The sequence below is a fragment of the Hyla sarda genome, chromosome 4 (assembly GCF_029499605.1).
Source record: "Hyla sarda isolate aHylSar1 chromosome 4, aHylSar1.hap1, whole genome shotgun sequence".
Classification (NCBI taxonomy): domain Eukaryota; kingdom Metazoa; phylum Chordata; class Amphibia; order Anura; family Hylidae; genus Hyla; species Hyla sarda.
Window position 1 is genome coordinate 62894241 of NC_079192.1, and position 22443 is coordinate 62916683.

The 22443-nt window shown below is 42.7% G+C and overlaps 1 long non-coding RNA gene across 3 annotated transcripts; it reads left to right on the plus strand.

The window, feature by feature from the left end:
- Positions 1-8241: 8241 nt before the first annotated feature.
- On the plus strand, positions 8242-22003 carry LOC130366816 (uncharacterized). Of its 3 annotated transcripts, XR_008891937.1 has the most exons (4): positions 11975-12496; positions 13376-13459; positions 16542-16667; positions 21791-22003. It is a non-coding gene; the product is annotated as an uncharacterized LOC130366816 (long non-coding RNA). The 3 variants fall into 3 exon arrangements; XR_008891938.1 differs by lacking the exons at positions 11975-12496; positions 16542-16667 and adding an exon at positions 8242-8329; XR_008891936.1 differs by lacking the exon at positions 16542-16667.
- The last annotated feature ends 440 nt before the right edge of the window (positions 22004-22443 follow it).

A 22443-nucleotide genomic window follows, 5' to 3' on the forward strand; every position in this document is an offset into this window, starting at 1 on the left:
CACGGTCCGAAGGTGGGAAGCAGTCTTCCTGGGCCAGACAAGATGAGTCAAGAAACACACCAATGTCAGGTTATGGTTAACTGCTTTTACTGAGCTTGAGAAGTTGGTAAAACACAAACAGCTAGCCTTATAGTGCAGCATACCCCGTGGTATTACCTAATGGTAGTGGCCTTTTTCTTTATATGTCCCTGGCCACACAGCAAACATTGTTCAGGAATGGTTTGAGGAACATGACAAAGAATACAGTACAAGGTGATAACTTGCAATAACCAGGAGAAAAGATGAAGATGGCACTCACCACTTAATGAAGAAAAAAGCTTTATTACAGGTGTGTGTCTTAGCTAGAGGAAGTGCCGTGTCACAAAACTGTGCAGTCCCAAGTAATGCCCCTGCACCTGTGTTCAGCTCCCTGGTGCTGGTGTTTGTTCCTGCACGCATGAAATAAAGTTTTTTTCTTCAAGTGGTGAGTGCCATCTTCATCTTTTCTACTGGTTTTTGCTGTGTACATATGTCTATTTGATTGAGCACCATCACAATAAGATACGAGTGGACCTGTGTCCACAGTAGCGCTGATTTTTCCTGCCAGGATTAAAGCTGTAATAAGGAAGCGATGCCAGAAGATTCCTATGTGTTTCACAAGGTGATACCTTGGCCTCCAAATTCCCCAGATCTCAATCGGATCAAGCAATTGTGGGGTGTTCTGGAAAACAAGTCTGATTCATAGAGGCCGCACCTCACAATTTATACAACTCGACATGTCACAAAGTTGTCTCAAATGTGTTGATCGGTTGGGTCTGAGACCCCCACAATCTCTACATTTAGCTAGGAGGAACGTGTAGTTGTGCACTTTACTCCCTAGCTCGCTGATCGATTGCAGGACACAGACTCCAGAGATATAGAATGGTGTCTATTTCCTGCAAAGACAGAGCTTTTTTGACGAAGGTACGAAGTAATATAAGACAGGTGGTTTTAAAGGGATACTCCAGTCGAAAACTTTAATATTTTTTTTAAATCAACTGGTGCCAGAAAGTTAAACAGATAAATTACTTCTATTTAAAAATCTAAATGCTTCCAGTACTTATCAGCTGCTGTATAATACAGAGGAAGTTCTTTTCTTTTTTAATTCCTTTTCTGTCTGACCACAGTGCTCTCTGAAGATACCTCTGTCCATGTCAGGAACTGTCCAGTTCCTGACATGGACAGAGGAGTCAGCAGAGAGCACTGTGGTCAGACTGGAAAGAACTTCAAAAAGAAAATAACTTGCTCTGGAGTATACAGCAGCTGATAAGTACTGGAAGAGTTAATATTTTTAAATAGAAGTAATTTACAAATCTGTTTTAACTTTCTGGCACCAGTTGATTTATACCAGAGTACCCCTTTAATGTTAGAGCTGATCAGTATAATTTTATCATTGAACTCTAATTCTGTGTAGCTGTTTTTCCCAATTAACACTCCCCCTTCCGCTTGAGTGGATCCCCTTAGCTTATGATTCCAATAGCAACATGTAGTCACACCCGCAAACTCCACCTCAAGTTCCTTGTCAAAGAAAATTATGAAATGAAATACATCTCAAGTGTTTCCACCACAAGGATTTCCTGACATTTACCCCTTTTTGTTTCTTAAATTTAGAGAAAGACGTGATTCAGATTGCGCAGTCTGAACTTTACTTGTTGTCGGGTTTTATTCAGTTTGCGTGCGTGTACATTATGTCCCACCGCACAATGATTGTGTACAGTATGATGTACCGTAATTAAAGCAATACAAAGTATTTCTCCCAATTATATTCCCCCTAAATTAGTATACAGAGGAATAGAAATGATTATGTTCCACGTCTCGGTAATGTCCTCCTTCGTGTCTACGCTTGGACAGTAAACATTTGGAGAGCTGCAAAGTTTTTGGCCAATTAAATTTTAGAATTTGGCATCCATCTGCCCTAACTAGGAAATATGTTTTTCATTCCATTTTTATGTATCATTTCTAGAGGTTATTGAACCCACTTAACCCTTTTGGTGTTTGCGTGAAGAACTTAGTGGTAACAGTTTAGTCTCCCATATCCAGGCATTTCCGCGTGTTTATTTATACTTCCACTTTTGGCAGTGTCCTACCTATCCAATCTTAATGCTTGTGGTATGTAAGCGTTCTTAAAGGTACACAATAAAACTACTTTCTGCTTATGGGCTATATCCGATGCCCTTTTTTTAATTTTTTTTTTACAACTTGTTTATTTACACTATTGGAACCTTCTTATTTGTTGGTATACAAGTTAAACATAAATGAGAAGTTTCTATTGGTTTATTTCCCCCTTCTTCATCGCCATAGGACCAAACCTCCACCTTCGTGTTTGCTGGCAATCTAGTTCCTCTGGTAAACGGAGGAGAAAAATATGTACACTTAAAACTGTTCTGAACATTGCCAGCTCGGTTGGACCCACGTTGATCCATTAGTTGTGTTCTTCCCAATAGATTTTTTTCGATTATATGATTACTCCTTTAAAGGAAATCTTTCAGCTCTTTATTATACTCAGAGCTGCAAATATAGGCAGATAGCTGATAGATATAATTTGTTTTATCTCCCTGTTTCTAAGCTCATGGTTATGGCAAAGTTATAAAATCATGTTTTCTTTCCAAGCTCAAGTGTCAAAGAGCAAAGAGGCCATGCTGAGCTGCAGGATGCATGCCTACTCCCTCCCTTATGCCTCCCAGCATGATTCATGTACAAGGTTCAGTATTGGAAGTGAAATGTGCACTGTCTTATTTAAATACTTTTTATATGTTATACATTTTGGCAAAATATTCACCTTTCTAATATACACCAAAAAGTTTTTTTAATCTCCTTTTTGTAGAAACATGGCTTTATGAAAAGCGATGTCACTTGTCAGTGCGCAGTGCACAACAACAGAACAGGACACTGCCGGAGCCTGCTGGAGCGCGCCCACAGGACAGGTAAATATGAAAGCTGGGGATAGGGAGGGACATGGAAATCAGGCGGCGGTGGGACTCTGGTCCCGCAGAAGTTGCTGCGGTTACATGATTTAAAGCGGCAGCTTTAAATCTTTGAACCGCAGCGGCTTCTGCGGGGCCAAATTTTTTTTTGTGGCATACACGCATTCACACGCATCCTCATTTTACAAGATCCTGTGGAGATTTGATGCGCAGGATTTGTAACTGCCAATTTGAAGCGGTGCTCAGTCATTTAGTTTACATTGAAATCTGCAGCAGAAATTCCTGTGCATCAAATCTGCGTTCGTGTGAACGTACCCTCACAAGGATATTTGGGTAAAAAAAACTTTTTTACCCAAATTTCCTTGAAAAAATGAGGGTGTGTGTTATAGGCCGGTGCATGTTATACCCCGATAAAAACAGTATTTAAAAATCATTTTTTGCAGGAAGGGGTGGGGAAGGGAGCAGGTGTATTTTTTTTATTGGGACATTTGGGAAAGAATAAGTTGTATTATACTATGCTACCTTGTGCTAAACAATGTCACAGGCAGAGGAGCAGACAGTGGACGAATGCTATGTTCTAGAAAACTGACAGAATTGCTTTGTGAATAGGCAGGGTGAATGGGTTATGATGAAGAGCTGAAGGAAAGCAATGCATTCTGGGAACTGTAAGACTGAGTGACTCCTCAATCAGGAAGTAGTGATTTTTTACATGATCGAGAACTGGGGCAGACAGGTGAGCAATGCTGTATGCATTTGCAGCTTCTTCTTTTTTTACCTGTCATCAGAATACCCCTTAAAGGTAAGGATGTGTGCATGCCGGACAAGAGACCCTCGCGATTGGTGGGGGTCCTAGTCATCAGACTCTCACCGTTCAAATACATCTCACCTATCTTGGCCATAGGGTATTATCTTTAATCTTGGAATAACTCCTTTAAGTGAGGGTCTTATCTCTTATCCCCTATTACCCACTCTTCTGCCTGACTCAACAATTGGGTTGATAACATGCATATGATCCTAAGAATGAACTCTGCTACATTAGACAGTAGCGCAGTATCTTGTTTACCTAAGACCAAAGGAAATATGCTAAATCCATTTCACCAAGTGGATTATCTGCTACCAGGGCAATCATGTATCTGGATAGTTTCTCCCTCACCCATATATACATTCTCATATATACCATGTGTATAGACAGAGGGCTATATGGTTGATTGCCTCATCTAATAGTCATGCAGCAGGGTGAGTCTCGGGGGCATGGTTCCTTCATTTAAAGAAAACAGCGTTATTACAGAATTTGCTTTTCCTGCCAGAATTCAGGCACCCCCTGGGGCACTGAGAGACGCTGTCACCCTCACACCCTCTTTGCACAGTCCTGGATTTTGTTTTTTTAGAAATCTTAAACTCTGAGAATTGTACGACCTTCAGGCTCCAGGTCTAGCAGTGCTCTGTGCTGATAAAAACCTTATCACAAAGACTGTTAACCTTTGACCTTTGCCAACAAGGAACCTGAGAATGGAAAGCCTGTTTTCTGACTGAATTCAAGAAAAATATAATGAAATAGGGAAACAAAATAGGGATATTCGCTTACAGGCTCCAGTTTCACCAGTAGTATTGCCACTGGCATTAGAATTTTTATGTGTAGATTACTTGTCCAGTTTGACCAATAACTATGGGTGGGAAGTAAAGTTGCTTCTTCTATGGTGATGAACCATCTTGGAAATATGTCAGACCTGTGTTGAGTTTAATCTTAAGATACATTTTACATTTAAAGCAAAGAAATGTCAGAATATCCATTGGGAAAAAACTTTTTGTCATACCTCTAAGGTGTTTCCCCACCGGTACAGTCTCCTTAAAGGAAAACAGTCATCTGTTCACCAACGCTAAACCCAATACACTGGGTTATAATGTGGATGAACAGGATGTGATGAGGGGTTAATGGGTTAAATACATACCTGTCGATCTGTCCCTCTGAAAATCGTCATCCAACTTCAGTGAATTGAGCGCTGGAGGCGGGCCTGCCGGCTCAATTTGAATATTCATTGACACGGGTCACTTGAGCGCTCAGTCAGCACAGTGCTTACATGACCCGTGACAATGAATATTTATATTGAGCAGGCGGGCCCGCCTCCAGCGCGCAATTCACTGAAGTTGGATGACGATTTTCAGAGGGACAGATCTCTGTCCAGGTATGTGCAGGTATGTATTTAACCCATTAACCTCTCATCGGTCTCTTGTTCACCCACACTATAACCCAGTGTATTGGGTTTAGTGTGGGTGAACAGATGACTGGTTTCCTTTAAGCTGGTCATACACATTCGATGAGCATGAGCTGAATCCATCAATTTTGGTGGAACTGTTTGACAATCTAATGTGTATGGTGACCTCCCGAATCTTCTCTGTTGGGGACAAAAGGATCAGGAATGTTGGATTTCACATGACTGATCCTTTTGTTCTTGGAGAGATAAGCCATCACCATGGTAGTCGGGCAGCAGCTTGCCTCCCCTCTCCCAATTTAGGGCCCAGCCCAGAGTGCATTTATGTGGGGGTAAGGGAGAGATAGCTGTCAGCTGAGTGATCATTTGGCCTACAGCTATCTCTCCCTATCCCCCCCCCCCCATACACATGAATCTTATGTGTATTACAAGCCTAATGGACTATGCCAACCGTAGGTGAAAAAGCCCCACATCTTCTCTTGGCCAAGAAAAGGGAATAAGCAGCTTTCAGATTTGCCCGCTGCCATCTCCTGGGCACGTACATTGGGGAACATTTGGGCTGGCCTAAAACACATTGGGAGAGATATTCCAAAACTTGCAGTCTAAGATGGCACCAGATTTTTAACATTGTATCAGGCTGTTTAAAAATCTGGCGCATCTTACCACTGTCTACTGAGTAGACTCTACTCTTAGTCTGCACCGTTTAGGTGGTGGAGTTAAGGCCAAGTTTTTTTGCTGCATACTATTGAAAATGTGGCGCAATTTGAGCCTTACCCCCTTGTCTTCCCTTTTTCGGAGCCATGCCATTTAAAAACAATTGCCGCACATTAGGGTAAAAATGGCAAAATTCCTAGGAAAATGATTTGGCGCTGTTTACACAAATATTACTATTCTGGAAAAAAAGTCGAGATCCAACAATTTTTTTCTAATAAGTATGAGAATTTTAATAAGAAAAAAACGTCCCAGCTCCTGAGCAATGAACTCCATAATAAAAGAGACGGCTGAAAGGTTAAAGGGGTATTCCGAGCAAAAACATTTTATCTCCTATCCAAAGGATAAGGGATAAGATGTCTGATCGCGGGGGGCCCGCTGCTGAGACCCCCGCTTTCTAGGCGTGTGCTAAATCTCCAGTTTCGGAAACCTCGCTCCCTCCATTCATGTCTTAGCAGCGGGCCCCCCACGATCAGACATCTTATCCCCTATCCTTTGGATAGGGGATAAAATATTTTTGCCCGGAATACCCCTTTAAGACAACGCCTAGTCTTTCCATATGCTCTCTGTTAGAACATACGGACTTCATAGGTTCCTCAGTGGTGGGTTCATCAGTAGGTGCCAGATCCATCCTGATGAGCTGATTTGTATATAGAAGAGGCGGTTGTCCTGATTCTCATTATATGGAGATTTTCCAAAAATATCTAAGGCCTCCTTTACATACTTTTATGTGGCCTTTTTTGTCTAAAACTTATAAATGTCTGTGATTATTTTCTATGTGGGGGGGGGGGGGGGGGGGGATTTTCTCAAACTGTCTAAGACAGTGAAAACTTAGACAGACAGACTTCCAATGTGCCGACCACAGTGGCTCAGGCTGATTGCTAAACCCGGGGCTGAACTGGGATCTAGAAGGCAGCCCTGGCACAATACCCCCACCAGCCCATATACTGTATCCTCGCCCACTCCCCATCACCACCTCCACCTTGCACACATTGCAGAAAAACAGCAGTGCATATTGTACTGCAGCAAATTTTGTTTTAACTTTTTTTTATTGAGGACTGAAGCTATGCACATCCTTCACCACTCCCTATACTAAAGGAAAATACCTGGAACATATAAACACATAATCACATGGTCCAGGACAGGTACACCCTCACTTTTTATGTTATGTTTATTGGGATTCCACTGTCCCATTCACATAGCGCAATTTCTGCCTCAGACCTGTCTTTACATTTTGTGAAATTTGCGGGCGGAATCCCATTGAACTCAACGGAGCTTGAATTTTATCAGAATTCTGTGTTTAGAAAACACAGAAATTCTGCCGGAATTACAAAATTCAGTTCAGCAAGCTTTGATGAGCGGAATTTGTGCGAAATTGCGGAAATTCCGCCGTGTGAACATGGACTAATTTTGTGCCCCATACTCTAATATTCCTCTTTTGTGCCCCATATAGTTGTGCCCCCATAACATTTTCCTGTTCTTTTTGGAGTACGCAGGATAATAAATATGTATCTACTGCTGTGCACCACAATTTAGATGCTTGTCTGGGCCAAATTTTTGCACATTAGGCATACTGAACGTGGGCCAGTGTGTGTTCTAGTACATGCATTTGTGGTTGCATTTGGTTGTTCTGTAGCCTTTTTACTAATAAATGTTGTGAGATTCTTTGATCATGTGATTCAAAAAATCTCTTTAAACTGTGGTAGGGGTATAAGATGCAGGGCAGATTGGATTACCCTAGGGGCAGATGGCACTAACCCTTTGTATTTGGGACGCCAGGTCATGGTTTATCCTCAATACCACCCGAAGGTATACTGCTGGATCCTGGGCTAGGCACGGGGGCAATAATGACTCCGACGCCAAGTTACGGACAACGGTAGCTTTACTGAGTGACAGATGGAACAGTCTATACAATACAGCCAGGGCCCACGGAGATGACCAGTGACTTCAGAGACCTTAAAGGCTTGCTGGGACTTGGTTTTGGGCAATTTAGTGCAGGCCACGTTGACTTGACAGCACACTCTTAGGCTCGACTGCACCAAAGACTCAGGAACTAAGAGAGAGAAGAGACTACTCCCAGGACTTTTATGGGGGAGACTCTGGTGGGGTGCCATTGGTCACCCTTAAGTCTCCTGGTTACTGATACCTCCTGGGTAACAATCACATGACAACTCACATGACGAACTTCGCTCTGTGCCGGATGACTGGCGATGAGGGGCAGAGGCTTGTGAGGTCACGGTCACGCCACGCTCGTGATGTCACGGCCATGCCACCTGGCATAGACTTGCATTGAGGGAGCATGGCCATGATGTCACAAGCAGGGCACGGTCGTGACATCACGAGCCTCCGGCGCTCCACCCGATGCTCTAAATGAATGCCAGGTGCAGAAGGGAGATCGTGGGGGTCCCCTTTGGATAGAGGATAAGATGTCTAGGGGAGGAGTACCCCTTTAATGACAATTTTGAGGTAAATTCACACCTTGTTTGGGGTTTACACTTGGGAGGATTGTTTGTCAAAGTTCTGCTGAACCTATATTCAGATATACAGGGCTGTATGTCTATAGAGTTACATATGTCCGCCAATGACTACAATTGATGTCAAAGTATACGCGCCCATATGTACTGTTAAGCATGCCGTTTTTTGCAATAGAAATACGGAATAAGCTGCTGTCAGACCCCTAAATGCCAGTGGCTTATCTCCTCCAGGGACAAAAGATTGGTCAAGGTTAAGAACATTCAAAGTTGTCCACTTTCAGCAAGCAGAAATTGGGTTTGTTCACATTATTGAAGACTACAGCTCATCAACATTGCACTAGACACATAGGCAGATTTCCACATTGTTCCGACTTTACATTACAGCTGATTCAGTGATAGGGTGATGTCACAGTCTGGCATGTAGATGATGAAGACATGTGAACCGTGCAACAGGAACAACAGTCTACAGAGATTATAATGGGCTGAAAGGTTTTTTTTTTTTCTAGTTTCTGGGAAGGAACCCTGCTCATATACCAGAAATAGTTTGTCTTCGTTTTGAATGCCAAATTCCTTTCTAGACATTTGTGTATAAGATGTAGTAGATCACTTACTGTATATCTGTCACGATTCGGCAGGCTGGATGTGGATCCTCTGTGTCAGTGAGGGATTGGCGTGGACCGTTTCGGTGGACCGGTTCTAAGATGCTACTGGTATTTACCAGAGCCCGCCGCAAAGCGGAATGGTCTTGCTGCGGCGGTAGCAACCAGGTCGTATCCACCGGCAACGGCTCAACCTCGCTGACTGCTGAGAAGGCGTGGGACAGAAGGACTAGGCAGAGGCAAGGTCAGACGTAGCAGAAGGTCGGGGCAGGCGGCAAGGTTCGTAGTCAATGTGGATAGCAGAAGATCTGGAACACAGGCTTTGGACAACACTAAACGCTTTCACTGGCACAAGGCAACAAGATCCGGCAAGGAAGTGCAGGGGAAGTGAGGTAATATAGCCAAGGAGCAGGTGGAAGCTAATTAGGCTAATTGGGCCAGGCACCAATCATTGGTGCACTGGCCCTTTAAATCTTAGAGAGCTGGCGCGCGCGCCCTAAGGAGCAGAGCCGCGCCTGCCAGGACATGACAGCCGGGGGCCGGGACAGGTGAGTGACTTGGGATGCGATTCGCGAGCGGGCGCGTGCCGCTATGCGAATCGCATCCCCGCCGGCAATGTCAGTGCAGCGTCCCGGTCAACGGGTCTGACCGGGGCGCTGCAGAGAGAGGAACGCCGCGAGCGCTCCGGGGAGGAGCAGGGACCCGGAGCGCTCGGCGTAACAATATCTTCTGGGTTTGGTAGGAATCTAAAAAAAAAAATCTCTTAAGTTTCCACATATTCTACCCATAGACGTGAGATTACACAAGAAATCTTACGTGCATGGTGGCCTCCAAATGTCCCTTCATGGCAGATATCAGGTAAAATTAGGATCAGACATACTGAATACCTTTGATCTACAGGGTATGGAGGTTGGGGGAGCTTTGCAGGAGAGGCTTCCAGCATTGTACAATTGTCTAGGCCAGTGTTTTCCAACCTCTCTAAGCCAGGTACCTCCTATTTACATAAATTACAATACCCCCGACCCTACAGTCATAAACTGTGCAGAACTGTCAAAAAACACAGCTCGTGAAGAGTGTACTGCCCTACAAATATGGTATGTACTCCCTGGGTCTGTACTTATCCAGTGGGACTGACACTACCATGACACCACCCACCTGCTGGGGGCAAGTCTATCTCCCAATTTATGTCTCACCCTGGCAGCTGGATATGCCCACCTGTGAGTGTCCACCTATACACTCCAGCTGAACCCCCACCTGTGCCTAGCTTGCTCCCTAAACATTCGTCAGCTCTCCAGACTGGTATTCTTGTCTCTACCAGGCCAACAATGGTGAACTGCCATACCAGCTCACGGTATCCCACTTACAGGTGGCCATCCCAGCCGGTGGTCAACTTTTATACATTTTATGGTTTTATTTCACCTTATACGATATACTATATAGGACTGTGACTTTATTATTCACTAACATAGAGAGTCGGCATGATCTGAGGATCCAGCAGGACAGCCCCTGTCTACAATTTGGTCATATGTTTTATATATTCTCCACACTACCGTGCAGCAAAATCCATTTATTATGGTGAGTAACTCCTGTATTCATGACCAGGCTTAGGATATACAACTCATTAGTAAAGTACTGTTAAACAGAGAGTCAAGAGCGGAGCGATGAATGGCTTACAATGTACAAGCATCTGTTCCCTATCAGTCCTTAATTCCCACACTGGGGGTCTCAGTGCAGAGGTGAGATCACAGCTTTCCCCCCCGACACAATTGTGAATGGTTTACAGAGCGGATTTGTGCACTGTTCATGATGAAATAATAGCCCAACTTTATCCTGTTATATATACGAATAATAAAAAATACAATGTAAGAAGGGCAGCACAGTGCATAGTTCGTAGGTTAGTACTTGCAGCGCTGGGATCCTGGGTCCAAACTGGACCAAAGAAAGCATCTACATGACGTTTGTATTTTCTCCCTGTGTTTGCATGGGTTTTCTTCAGGTGTAAGGAAACAAAGAGCTAAAGCCAGCATGCTCCATGTGCAGCGCTCATAACAGGTGCTTGGAAGTGGGTGTGCAGCCCAGGCTACTAGCATTGAAAAAGAGAGTAAAGCCGGGTTCACACGGCGGAATCCCCAGATGGAATTTCCACCGGAGATCTCGCGGGTGGCGCTAGGACCACGCACACTGCATTGCTGCCCCCATAGACGGCAATGCATTTCTGAGCGGATTCTCCAAAAGTCCCCATACACATGTGGTGCCGGGGTGTTGAAATGGTGTAGCAGGGTTTGGTGGTATTAAAACAACCTACAAAATTAGCCCAAAATTATGTTAAAAAATGTAATCTTTATTATGTATACAAAACAGGTAGAAAAAACACTCATAAAATGATCCACCCTTAAAAAAAAAACAACAAAAAGCTGAGCAGGATATCTCTGGGATAAGTACAAATATCACAATGTTGCCAATAACACAATCCTACAATATAGGTTTAGTCAGTGTATAATAGGACAATATCTCAAAACACTTTACCTAATTGTGACATGCTGACAGCCTCCCAGTGATAGTCCTGCGACCCTGTGGGGTAAGGTGTTATTAACCCCTGATTATTCGTGATGCCAGGATGTGGTTATTCCGGTATGGTAACCGCCATCAACCAACCCAAAAACAGTCTTCAATAAAGGAATGTCCACAGCAGGAATTTTGCAGGAACTGGAACTTTTACTTGTAATTCTTAAGAAACAGTTGTGGTTGCTTGGGGGTGTAGGGTAGGTAGGGTGTAGCTGTGCAGTGATGAAAGGGTGTTGGATTAACCCTTAACTGTCGTGACACCAGGGTGCGGGTTCCTCTCTGTATATGTATCCTACCGCCACCCGTCCCAGGAACGATAGGGAGGAATAAGGGATTGTCCACAACCGGAATTTGAGTAAACTGAAGAGAACTTTACTGCAGATTTTATGCAGGTTAAACGTAGTAACAGTCTTTACAGAGGACCAGACTTTAGGCTCCTCACAGGTTTGGTTGGGACCTTGTAGGGAATAAGCTTGAAGGATTTGCTTTACACTGTTCCACTGGATTTAGGGGTATTGTTTAGGTCCAGCAGTCACGTAGGATTAACGGAATTTGGATTGAGTAGACTCACAGTTTAGTAAGGCTCTGGATTGGTAGGATTCAGGCCTAATTTGTCTTGTAGGTAAGCACAGAGCTCCGCTCGCTGTCATATCCCAAGGGAAAGAGTCGGACAAGAGAGCGAGGATTGGATAACAGCGCCCTTATATCTAAAAGGGCAGGCTTCAAGCTTATTGGTCCCACAGACCTGTCAGTCCTAATACAAAGCATTGTGGTACATCACGTGACATGAGCACATGACCTGGAAGGTCCTTAACCTTAGCAGAACAACATAATTATTAATCATGTGACCTAAGGTCCTGGAAGCAACATTTACACTATACAATATATAAAATATATACATAAAATCAAAGAAGGAAGAGGCGACTAGGGGTTATCCCACTAAGAGCATCCTATCAGTATGGAGAAACTCTGACTTTGGGGACTTATTACACAAGGTACAGTACACGTACAGTACCGGGACATCACACAGTCTTTACAGTAATGCAGTTTCTCTGAGGCAACCGGGACACAGGATACCTCGAAGGCTTGCTGGGACTTGTAGTATTGAGAATATCTATGCAGGCTACTGTGCTACTAATATTATTCTTGAGTTGAGTAGTGGTCACTAGAATGATGCATCTCTAACAACTAGGCATACAATATGACTAACTTGATCCTAGCTATAACATCCCTCTATAGCTAAAACTTTATTGACGTATGACTTTTGAATGACATGTTGATATTTGACTATGACTAGGACATATTTTTCCTTTTTTTTTTTTATTGACTGTAATTAGAGATGAGCGAATTTACAGTAAATTCGATTCATCACGAACTTCTCGGCTCGGCAGTTGATGACTTATCCTGCATAAATTAGTTCAGCTTTCAGGTGCTCCGGTGGGCTGGAAAAGGTGGATACAGTCCTAGGAAAGAGTCTCCCAGGACTGTATCCACCTTTTCCATCCCACAGGAGCTCCTGAAAGCTGAACTAATTTATGCAGGAAAACTCATCAACTGCCGAGCCGAGAAGTTCGTGACGAATCGAATTTACTGTAAATTCGCTCATCTCTAACTGTAATGCTTCTACATACTGAAATTAATCTCACTGTTACCTTTTTATTGACATATAGTTTATATAATACCAAATATTATTTCCCTTGTTATACACTGGCTGCGGATTGGGTTGCCTCAGGCTTTCTGCCCAATGCCTTAGCTACTAGGGTCTATCGGTACTACACACTTACCCCTAGAATTCTGGATCTCGATAACAATTTCACTTACTGTTACCTTTTTATATTCATGTATTTTTGACGTTGACCTCTTCATGTACTTAGGATCCATGATGGGCATCTCGTACTTGGACATTTCTTCTTCACAGGCTGTATCTACACAACACATTTTCGATGAATTAACAGAAGGTGAGCAAGGGGTGAGCCCTGCAGGTGAACCCTATGGACTGCAGGGACTCTTCTGGAGGGGACCTAGAGATAGTACAGGACCATGTCCTGTACCTGGACACCACACACAGCAATGCAATCTGTGAACATGTTCATTCTTTCTGCAGACATCGGAATCAGAATTTCCACGGAGGAAACATCTGCCATAAAAAACAATGCGACTCCGTTGAAAATAATCCTCACTAGGAACTTCCATTTATATCAATAGAGCTTTGATTCCACGATGATTCACATTTTTTCACAAATCCTGCTTGGAAATGCCTTAAGTTACTTGTGTGCCATGGTTTTTTCATGGAGAAGTAGAGGAAATTCAAAGATGAAAGTCTGTAGTATAAACCCAACCTTCGTTAAAGGGGTACTCAGCTGCTGAACATTTGGAACAAACTGTTCCGAACGCTGGAGCCGGTGCCAGGAGCTTGTGACGTCATAGCCCCGGCCTCCCATGATGTCATGCCCCGCTCCTTCAATGCAAGTCTATGGTACGCTGAGCAGCAGTGTACCCCTTTAACTCGAACTGGAGCTGAGTTGTATTGGGCATGAGTAGAGAGAGCTGAAAGGGGAACTTCAGTGGAAAAAAAATGTTTTCAAATCAACTGGTGCAAGAAAGTTAAACAGATTTGTAAATCCCTTCTAGTACTTATCAGCTGCTGTATAATACAGATATACTACAGAGAAATAAAAAAAAAATCTTAATCCTTCCAGTACTTATTAGCAGCTGTATAAAACAGAGAAATTTGTGAATTTCTTTTCTGTCTGACAACAGTGTTCTCTACTGACACCTCTGTCCGTGTCAGGAACTGTCCAGAGCAGGAGAGGTTTTCTATGGGGATATGATTCTAATCTGGACAGTTCCTGACACTGACAGAGGTGTCAGTAGAGAGCACTGTTGTCAGACAGAAAAGAAATTCACAAATTTCTCTTTTTTATAGCGCAGCTAATAAGTACTGGAAGGATTAAGATTTTTTTTTAATAGAAGTAATTTACATATCTGTTTAACTTTCAGGTACCAGTTGATTTGAAAACATTTGTTTTCTACTTGTTTCCACCAGTAGAGTAGAGTAAGAGCACACGCATGAGAAGCTTGTGAGTAGCTAGTTGGCAAGGCCTACCCTGGGTCCCTTGGGACCAAGCCAGTTCTTGCCAGGCACCTCAAGTAATAACCCAGGTACTTTGCTTGCCCTGTCCTGAGGAACATCTCTTCCGAGGCCTTCAAGAAGAAGACCAGCATCAAGTCTCATTACAAGCTTTTGCCTTGTTCAAGTCAGAACTGTACTTTGTTAAAGGACAGAAAATTGAAAAAAGTTGACAGTATATGGAAAGGCAAAAGTAAAAAAAAAAATCTGCCTCGAGGTTATCATGAGCCTCGTTATTAAAGGATGTGTTCCCACAATTGTGGTTCAGTTATTGAATCCAACATTAGGACTTATTTATAAAGAGGATTTATAAAGAGATGTCTCAGTCTTTTTCTTTATACATCTTTTCTATTTATGATCCATTCAGAAAACCTGAGAGCACTTAGGGTATGAGAACACTTCGGGTATGTTCACACTGCGGAATTCCCGCAGAATTCTGTGAGCGGAATTCCACTTGCGGAATTTCGCTCACAGAATTCCACTTGCGGCATTACGCTCATGGAATTCAGCGGTAATTCCGCAGTGAACATTACCATCAGTGTGAACGGGTCTTCCGCGAGACCCATTCACACTGCAGAATTTCAGCGGCGGACAATTCTGCAGCTGAAATTGTTCTGCGCAAGGAAAGAACATGTTCATTCTTTGCGCAGAAGTCCGCGAGCACTGCATAGCCTTCAATGGTGACGGCGATGTCCCGTGCGGTCCTACCGCTGAAGTATTTTCAGCGGGGGCCGCCGGAAGAAATCTCTGCTCGCCGAATTCAGCGAGCGGGGATTCCGCAGTGTGAACATACCCTAAGGCTATGTTCAGACAGGCAATTGTCCGCAATGAAAATTTACATGCGGACCATCCTCCGACAGAGGAGCGCCAGCAGAACATGCCGGCACTAGGAACGCTCGGAAATGCAGCACCTTATAGACAGTAATGCAATTTTGTGCTGACTCCGCAGAAAGAATAGACATGTCTATTCTTTCTGTGGACTCCAGAATGGGATTTCCGCAGCAGAAACATCTGCTGTGGAAATTCCACCGTGTGCATAGTGCAGAAGAATCCCATTGAAATCAATGGGACTCAGCTGCTGCAGAATCTCTGCAGAATTCTTACTTCCGCATGGAAATTCCATTGTAACATAGTTCATAAGGTTGAAAAAAGACCAGAGTCCATCAAGTTCAACCTACTTGAGTCCCTACTGAGTTGATCCAGAGGAAGGCAAAAAAAAAACTCATACTAGAGATAAAGATTCCTTCCCGACTCCAAATATGGCATCAGAATAAATCCCTGGATCAATGGTCTGTCCCTATAAATCTAGTATACATAACCAGCAATGTTATTACTCTCCAAAAATGCATCCAAATCCCTTTTATATTCTTTTACAGAGTTCCCCATGATCACCTCCTCTGGCAGAGAATTCCACAGTCTCACTGCTCTTACAGTAAAGAACCCCCATCTGTGCTGGTGTAGGAACCTTCTTTCCTCTAGACGTAGAGGATGCCCCCTTGTTATAGATACAGTCCTGGGTATAAATAGAGCATGGGAGAGATCTCTGTACGGTCCCCTGATATATTTATACATAGTTATTAGGTCGCCCCTAAGCCTTCTTTTTTCTAAACTAAATTGTGTGAACTAAGGGGACAAGATAGGTGTGATTGACTGAATGTGATCATTAAATATTCATCTATATGTTCTCTTTAATTTTTTTGGTTCTGTAAATGTGGCATCTATATTGTTGGTAGGCATAATGTTAAAGTTTAGACCGTCTCCGTAATACTTATGAATATATTGTGTCTAGTTATTCATATCAGCCGGGAAGATACAGCAGGAGTGTTTGTAGTATTATTGTAAGACAGCGCTTGATGATTTATGACATAAATAATTCTCAGGATGGTGTCATCCATTACACTTCTGTTTAGTGAGAATCCCCATAATGATGTCTGAATCATCTCGCTGATCCCTGGAACGTGAAACAGAGCCAGAGTGGTGCAATGGAGGAAGGAAGATCCTGTAAACATATAAGGGGTTACTGACTGCTGTCTGATGTATGAGTTCCCTCTAAGGGAAACATAATGCCAAGCTGACACTGTAATGTATATATACAGGCTGAGAAATGTGTGCCATGTATGCAGCCCATTCCCAAAAACACTTTCTTTTTTTTCTTTTTTTTTATAAATGTACTTTGCATTTACTGGAACTCTGGCACCACAGGTCTGTTTTGTAATGATCTATCTCCTATTTATCTATCTATCTATCCATCCATCCATCCATCTATCTCATATCTTTCTATCTATCTATCTATCTATCTATCTCATATCTAGCAACAGAAGAATGCAGCAGCACACTGCCAGCACAAGGAAATAGGTGAAACATGATTATGCAGATAAAACATGGAGAGCTATACAGCTATGGTGTAATAGACGCAAATGTGAAACTATGAAATAGTGAGGCACTTAGCTCGCAAATTTGTCTCCGCCGGCGGTCAAATAGCTTGGACCAAACAACAACCTTGGGGATGTAAGTCCCCTCAGGGAAACCCTGAATAGAGACCCTCTGCGGTCTAAAACTTAACTTTTAATGATTACAAATTAATATTAAATGTGCTCAAAGATTTTTAGGTGGTGATGTATATTTAAAATTACAGTCCCTGTTAGTAAAGTTTTTTAATGCATGCTATGCAGGATGGTCTTAATCACGGAGTTCAGTTTGCAGCACTCTGCTCTGACACCGCCTATAGACATAGTGTCACTGCGCACCGTGATCCATCCATTTTATGACATGGGACTGAGCTAAAATCTACTCCTCTGGCTCAACGTTTCGCTAGTTGGACCTAGCTTTTTCAAGAGTATGAGGTACCTCATACTCTTGAAAAAGCTAGGTCCAACTAGCGAAACGTTGAGCCAGAGGAGTAGATTTTAGCTCAGTCCCATGTCATAAAATGGATGGATCACGGTGCGCAGTGACACTATGTCTATAGGCGGTGTCAGAGCAGAGTGCTGCAAACTGAACTCCGTGATTAAGACCATCCTGCATAGCATGCATTAAAAAACTTTACTAACAGGGACTGTAATTTTAAATATACATCACCACCTAAAAATCTTTGAGCACATTGAATATTAATTTGTAATCATTAAAAGTTAAGTTTTAGACCGCAGAGGGTCTCTATTCAGGGTTTCCCTGAGGGGACTTACATCCCCAAGGTTGTTGTTTGGTATATAAGTGCCCGTAGACCCTCTAGGGGGCATTTGTGAATTAAATAGCTTGGACCGTCCCACCGCGATAAGGTGGCCTCATTGGGACGGATCCTACACTGTGAATATCCTCTGTGTGAACAGTTCAGTAAGCATGGCAGGGTCAGGAACATCCAAGACACCTCATATACACCTAATGGAGGTGGGTGGGGTGCAAGGCCAACATGGCGGTAGCCACTCCCCCGTATGTGTAATACAAATAAAGAATAAGTCAGCCAGCACTTTAATTGATACCAAACTATTATATGGACCTGGCCTACAGGTGCACGCTACTAGGCTAAATATACAGCACCCCACCCACCTCCATTAGGTGTATATAAGGTGTCTTGGATGTTCCAGATCCTGCCATGCTTACTGAACTGTTCACACAGAGGCATATTCACAGTGTAGGGTCCGTCCTAATGAGGCCACCTTATCGCGGTGGGACGGTCCAAGCTATTTGACTGCCGGCGGAGACAAATTTGCGAGCTAAGTGCCTCACTATTTCATAGTTTCACATTTGCATCTATTACACCATAGCTGTATAGCTCTCCATGTTTTATCTGCATGTTCATGTTTCACCTATATCCTTGTGCTGGCAGTGTGCTGCTGCATTCTTCTGTTGCTGTATATCTAGCCTAGTAGCGTGCACCTGTAGGCCAGGTCCATATAATAGTTTGGTATCAACTAAAGTGCTGGCTGACTTATTCTTTGTCTGTATCTCATATCTATCTATCTATCTCATATCTATCTATCTATCTCATATCTATCTCATATCTATTTATCTATCTATCCATCCATCCAACCATCCATCTATCTATCTATCTATCTATCTATCTATCTATCTATCTATCCAAACAAGAATAAGTTGGCCAGCACTACTGATACCAGAACTACTGCAAGGACCTGGCATACAGATGCATGCTGCTAGGCTGAATAAACATAAACAGTAGAATACAGCAGCACACTGCTAGCACAAAGATACAGATAAAACATGACATGCTATACAGCTATAGTGCAAAAAATGAAAAAGTGAGGTACTTACCTCAAAGAGTTTGGACCATCCCACCACGGTAAGGTGACCTAATTGGGGCGGACCCTACACTGTGAATATGCCTCTGTGAAATCAGTTTAACAAGCATTGCAAGGTCACGCATTTCATGTTTTATCTGTATCTTTGTGCTAGCAGTGTGCTGCTGTATTCTCCTGTTTATGTTTATTAAGCCTAGCAGCATGCATCTGTACGCCAAGTCCATGCAGTAGTTCTGGTATCAGTAGTGCTGGCCAACTCATCCTTGTTTATGTTATACATACAGGGGAGTGGCTACCTCCATGTTGGCTCCTGCACCCCACCCATCTCTATTTGTTGTGTATAAGGTGCTGGACCTCTCAGACGTTGCAATGCCTGTTAAACTGATTTCACAGAGGTATATTCACAGTGTAGGGTCCGTCCCAATGATGTCACCTGAGTTGGTGCTGTTGGAGTAACTGTTCGTATACCTTGTAGTCCGAGTTCATTGAGGATCCCTTATAAGGCCAGGTCCACACTGTGTTAGTACTTATGTCAAGTGTCGCTATCAGCATCGTGCTGTAATTGGGTTGTCACCATATACTGTAACGGAGATCAACAGATGCCATTCATTTAAATCATCCAAATAAAGTCACCTAGTGTTAGTTCGGCACCTATGCCCCATTTTTTCACATTTGACCTTTCTCACTTTAAAGGGGAACTCCGCTACAGGACATCTTCTGCCCTATCCACTGGTCCGACCATTGGGACCCCCCCCCCCCTGCGATCCTCAGCACAGCGCCTTGGTAATCCTCATAAACGGAGCGATCTTTACTCTGTGCCGGATTACTGTCAGCCATAGCACAAAGTTTTTTTTTTACACTTTTTGGGGGGAAAATGGGGCAATTTACATTTTTATTGGGGAGGGGGTTTTTCAAATTTTTTTAACTTTTTTATTTTTACACTTTTAATCATTCGATTGCTAATACTGTTCAGTGCTATGCATAGGGCATAGCGCTAATCAGTGTTATCGGTCATCTTCTGCTCTGGTCTGATCGATCTCAGACCAGAGCAGAAGACCCGTGGAAGGCAGCTGAGGGGACCTCCATCAGCCATTCTGGATGATCAGATCTCCATGGCAGCGCTACAGGCGATCTGATCATCCATTTTAGTGACCACAGCGCTGTAGATGCTGTGATCTGCTATCAGCAGCCGGGACCTGCCGCGCATGACCCGAGCATCGCTCCGATGCTCGCAGTAATGTATAGGATGTAAATGTATGTCCTGGTGTGTTAAGTACCACCGCACCAGGACATAAGTTTACATCCTGCGTCATTAAGGGGTTAAAGGGGTACTCCGGTGCAAATGGTTTTTTTTTTTAAATCAACTGGTGCCAGAAAGTTAAACAGATTTGTAAATTGCTTCTATAAATTTTTTTAATCCTTCCAGTACTTATCAGCTGCTGTATGCTACAGAGGAAGTTCTTTTCTTTTTTAATTTTTCTGTCTGACCACAGTGCTCTCTGCTGACACCTCTGTCCATGTCAGAAACTGCACAGAGCAGAAGAAAATCCCCAAACCTATCCTGCTCTGGACAGTTCCTAACATGACAGTTCCACCGATACTGCTTCCGATCTGCAGAGTTCTATCTTTTCTGCAAGGATGGCCATATTGTTTTAATGCAGATGTACAGATTTTATTAAATTTATTTTGCTTTTAACTTTATGTTATGGCTGTGTCTACTTCTGAGTCTAGCAGCAGCTGGAACCCCTCCCATCCTTGGATTAGGGTTTGCTTGTTGCCGTAATGATGCCCGGACCTATCAGGAGGTGTGAACAATGACCTAAATGTTATCTATCTTGATGTCCATGCCTTCCTATCACCTTGCCTGTGATATTGGTTTGTAACCGGTCGCTGGCTTCATATCTGTGATCTCCTGTTTATCTGCTTTGACCTCTTTTGCTTGTTACCTAATTATTCTCTGCCTATCGTTACAGTACCTTGTTGCTATCTCAGTTTGGGCCTGGCTTCTTTTGTCTACTCTTTATTTGTTTGTTTGTCAGTTAGGACATTTCTTGTGTTTTTTTCTTCTTGATTTTTGCTTTGATTAACCCTTTGTATCCCAACCTGGTCCCTGACCTCTGTACTATGTTTTACTTTATTGTTTTGACATTCATTCAGTTGAGGGTCTGATGTTTGGGTCGCAAGTAGGCAGGGATAGAGGTTGTGGGTAAGCTAAGGGCTGCACATGTCCCTGTCCAGCGTGACACTTTACCTCTCATACCATATACAGCTGTCCAGAACATGACATTATTTAATTACAGGTTCTATATAGTATTATAGCAGAGAAAAAGAAAAAAGGCGATACGCACTATGGTTAAGTACGTCACAGTGGTGTAATAGAGGTAGATAGAAAACCACTTACCGAGTAGGGTTGCGCTCAGAGCACAACACCTAAGAAGACACCTAGAGTATGGCTGGGAACCTGCAGCCTCGGCTTGTCCGGCATTAGCTTTGCAAGTCCAGGAGGCAGACAATTCAGGAAAAACAAACTTGAGCTTTTTCTGGGCGCTGGTCCACCAAGGTAGAGATTTGGACACAGTTACAAGTCCAAAAGGTTTTTTATTGCACTAAAACAACAGGTTTCTGGTCCGAACAGGACCCTTCCTCAGGTAAGCACCTTACCTGAGGAAGGGTCCTGTTCGGACCAGAAACCCGTTGTTTTAGTGCAATAAAAAACCTTTTGGACTTGTAACTGTGTCCAAATCTCTACCTTGGTGAACCAGCGCCCAGCAAAAGCTCAAGTTTGTTTTTCCTATATAGTATTATAGTATTAAAGTAATACAATAATTCTTAAATAAAATGTTCGTAGGCTGCATTTTCTGTGATATTCATCTTAGACTGTTATTGTGTATTTTTTTCCTTTGCAGTAAATTACAACAGAAGGCCTTGTCATGTAATGGACTCTGATGGCGGAGACTGATAAGAACATGGAAAATTAATTTCATGGAGCTAAGGGACATGCCAGAGAAAGAAAAATGAGATGAAGGTTTAATGGAGTGATTCTGAGTACAATCTGGAACTTGTTGCTTGTCCTTATAATACAATGTCTATGGATTTAAGTTTATTAAATGACCCTCGGGTGTTTCTTGGGGTTTAACAATGGGATGAATTTATTAAGCTGCTTTTGTTAGGGGAGAATTTTAAGTTTAAAGCAGAAGAGAACCTAAATCATAAACTGCACTATATGACTGGGATATAACCGACTAAGAGGCCTTCAGGCAAAAATTTAGTTGGTGCCCACTTTTATTTTAATTTCTTAAAAGGTAACATTAGATCACCAAAAAAGAGACCAAAATTTTAAGTGAAAAAATAAATAAATAAATGAATGTACTTGGCACATAAGTAATAACAAACACTAAAGTATACATATAAATAATATTGACATATACTGTACGTATAAAGAACATTACTACATACTATAAGCAAAATAATTATTATAACCACCATATTGAACATATAAAAAATATTTCCATATACTGTACATATTAAGTATGCTGCCATATACTAAAACTACATATAA